The sequence below is a fragment of the Aulostomus chinensis genome, chromosome 15, assembly GCF_037954235.1.
Source record: "Aulostomus chinensis isolate RoL2024-O1b breed Wild chromosome 15, RoL_Achi_v1.0, whole genome shotgun sequence".
NCBI lineage: Eukaryota > Metazoa > Chordata > Actinopteri > Syngnathiformes > Aulostomidae > Aulostomus > Aulostomus chinensis.
Genome location: NC_141334.1, coordinates 20,580,350 through 20,584,333, shown reverse-complemented (window position 1 = coordinate 20,584,333; position 3,984 = coordinate 20,580,350).

The following is a 3,984-nucleotide window of genomic DNA, read 5'->3' as shown; positions in this document are numbered from 1 at the left end:
GCTGGCACCGTGAAAAAGCCCAGTCAGTATGTGTTAGATGCGTGTGCATGTGCGTATTTGTGTGTTTGAGGGAGAGAGAGAAGAGAGAGAGAGAGAGAGAGAGGTGATGGGGAGAAAGGCTCATTTGCATGGATGATCTTAGCGCTATACAGCTCTCCTCCAGTGGGTGAATCGCGTCCAGCCGTCCTCAGCTCGCTCTCTGCATCTCTGCATTTCCTCAGCTGACAGGAGCCCGTATAGACTTAGAGCACCGAGTGCCCCATCCACAATCTTAATTTTTTTGTCATGAATCACAAATCAGCCATTTGATGGATATTTCTTTGTGTGTAAGGCAAATTTGTAAAGACATTATCCCCATCACATCGACAGCAAGAGAAAAATATGTCAGGCATCCATATCTTTGAAGACCCAGTTACCCACAAGGCAAATAATTTGCCTATATTTCCAATTCATTGAGCCAATTTATAATATTTCAGTCTTGCACATCAGTTGAGTTGAAGCATAAGAACTTTGACATGAGTTAGATATGACAGATCAGTCAGTCAATATTTGACCTAGTTCATCGACTTGTATGTATATATGTGTGTTATTTCAGCACCACGAACAGCTCCGTAAATGCAGCGACTTAAACACAGCCAAGCATTGTCACAGATGATTGACATTCTCTACGCCGGCATGCATGCACCCATACCCATCTGGCCAGAGCTGCTGGATATAGGCGCTGTTAGTGTCTTCAAGAGTGTGCCAGAAACTCTCTGCTTTTAATTTAGTTTGCATTTCTGAAATGTTAATCTGCTCTGAAGGCTGCGAATGTTAAAATGTTATGTTTCATAAAACATCAGAAGGAATCTGGGGCCACTGTGAAAGGGATTTTCAAGTGGTTGAAAATGGTGGGGAGATATTGTAGGGGGAACGATCCACAATTCAAAACATACAGTAGTACTTTTGGAAGCCATTCTAGCACATTATTATGCACATAACTGGCCTCTGGCTTCCCAAATATACTCATGTATGTGGTAGGATAAGCTAAGTGGTTCACTACAAACAACAAGGTGTTTATGATAAACCATGAATACTATACTGCCAGTTACTCATTGCTTGTTTTAGAAGTGTGTGATGCCTTTTGCTCTGTGTCCTTGCTTTTTCTCTCCAATATGTTGTCTGAAGTGTCTTTCATTACATTGAAAAGCAAAGTATACATAACTTGTTGGTATTACTAGGAGCTTCCAAGCACAGAATGAAAAAAGTAGTTATCTTTGCTCTTTTTAATTGCTGATCTCATTCACTAGTCTCTATTTACCTGCAGAGACCATGGATGTATGACAAGGACCTAAATACAGGAAGTTCACTGGGAATTGAAAGCAATTTTCCATTCGGATCATGAACATCTAGTTACACTGAGTGAATCTGTCACACAATGGACTGCTACTTCCTAAAAGACATCCCATAATGACACAAATGATTGAGAAACAGATGATACCTTTTTCACCTTCATGTGTCACTCAGCAGCATCATAGGAGTGACTGAACAGAAAAAAAGAAATTCTAACCACAACTATGACAATGTGTAGTGGTAGCTCAGTGGTTAGTGCTGTTGCCTCACAACAACAAGGTCTCAGGGTCAAGTTCTGGCCATCCCGGGTCCTTTCTGTGTGAAGTTTTGATGTTCTGCATGTGTTTGCTCCAGGTGTTTTGGTCTAAGACTTGTACGAAACATCTGGAATTTTCCCTGAGCAATGTTTCACGGAGAATGGATTAAACATAGAGGGCAAATATCTTTGGAAATATGTGCAATGAAAATTAATATTCAAATGCAATCAGCTTGAACTGTAAAACAACCACCAAATGTGAAGATGATTGAATAAATCAGTGGTTTTTGAGATAGTTCAAAATTTACATATCCCTTTTCATTCAATGCATCTCTTCCTCTCTCCTTTACTTTCTCCATGAAAAGAAAAAAATCACAAGAAAAAAGATCAAAAGATCTGATGTGATAATATCCATAACATTAGAAGGGGAGAAGGATGAGCCTCCCTCAGACCAATATTCTAATCAGAAACCGGTTAAGTCCTGCTGCCCCATAACTTTCCTCTGCTGCGTGGGCTAGTTATGTGGCCTTGTGAGAGTGAGCTGTGAATTGGCTGTTACGCTCGGTTGACAGGTGCCATGCTGTAGGCTGCTTTCACATCCAGATTTTAAAGAGCAACACTGCCTCCCCCACTGAGCTTAACACTCGTGTTATTATTCCAATCAGCATTAATATTGCTCGGCCTCTGTATTTTCTCCTGTGGTTATAATGTAGGGTGCAGCCTTGTGTAACTTGCCCTCTTTGCATGAACAGCTTCACTGAAACAAGGGAGCTTATCCACAGGAGTCCTTTAGCGAAGGACAGAGTAAATCCACACCAGTGTGCCTATTTGTTTTTATGAGTTTTCCCTTCATCTCTCCTCACATTCTTCTCCCTCTCCATTCCGCTCTTCTCCTTCACCCCCAGCTTGCTTTTTCAGTGAACAAGGCCATCTGTCCCCAACAATACCATCATTTTAACCTTCTTCAGGTCTTTTGGTCAATTCACAGTCAGACCATTGTAGCAGCAGGACGCTGGAACTGTCATTCAGCCGCCCAAATACTCAGCTGGACTCGGCCTTTCTGTGCTGCTTTGTAGATGTTGATCAGTCCAGACAAGACAGAAACACTTGCTGCTGTCTTTCTGCAGAACAATATACATAAGTCTCACTGTTGTCCTACATTTCTGCCTGCCTGTCTACAGTCGTCCCTTTCTCAATTAGAGAGCCAGATTTAAAGAAGCGTGTGAAAGATTGCAGAGTGCAGACTTATACTTACACCCTAAATCAGCTTTGCTATTAAAAATATAGGATGGAAAATGAATGTGGTTTTAAAAGACCAAGCCAACTTTTGAGGAAACGCTTATTTGCCATCCTCCCCAAAACCAGACAAGAAAATAGACACCCTACTCTCCTCCCTGCTGCATTTAGGAATTGAAACCCACAGAGACCTGCCGACTGCTCATTCGCATAGCAGGATGAAGGACGATGGGTAGAAAGTGTTAGCACAACTCTGTGAAGTCATTAAATACACTTTTCTCCAAAAGTCTTGAAAAAAGTGTTATGCACAACATTAAGAATTAAATAATTTGGAATTACAAGATGTTTACATTTTAGAACCAGACACATCAGAAATATTTTGGTCTTCAACTACATTTTGGTCAAGAAATTCGTTCCAGTTGTGTCTGATTAAAAAATCATGATGTCTCATGATTTCAAATTATTTGCTCAAAGTGAGTGTTTTGTCCAACTCCATTTTAATTAATGTAAGCAATAACCAGTTGACTCACTTCTCACTCCACTACATTCATTGTGCTAAGCTAAAAAGCAGTCAGGCAGTTTGTCTGGTTCTCAGCTCCTCAGAGCAGGACAGAAGTGTATCCATCTTCCAGTCTGGCTCTGGGAAGGATGGACAATAAGCTTTTATATTCCCCCAAAAGATGGTATCCTTTACAGTCCATATCTGCATGGTAGCACAAACTTAATCACTTAATCCCTCTCTTTTGACATCAATCACAATCACATTTGTAGAGAGAAAGGTAGTGGACCCATAGAAACTTTTTTTTAATCTGGTTTCACTCAACATTTTCAGTACCTAGCAGGGTATGTTCTCCCTCTGTACAGTAACTAGATTTCAATACTCCATCAGTATATGTTCTTTCATGTCATTTTCTGACCTTCAATGTCAAGTCTTCCTCCATCTTCTCGGCTGTCTGGAATCCTTGTATAATTACAAGTGCTGCTTGTATGCTGCTGAATGGGACAAATGGCTCTATTGTTTAAATTTTCTGACTTCTTATTTCTACCATTCATCTCTTTTCATCTGTACAATATTCAGAACAAGAATATATATTTTGCTCTCCATTCACACACTTTGCCATACTCTTAAGAAAATGTCACGCACAACAACTCTGGATGGT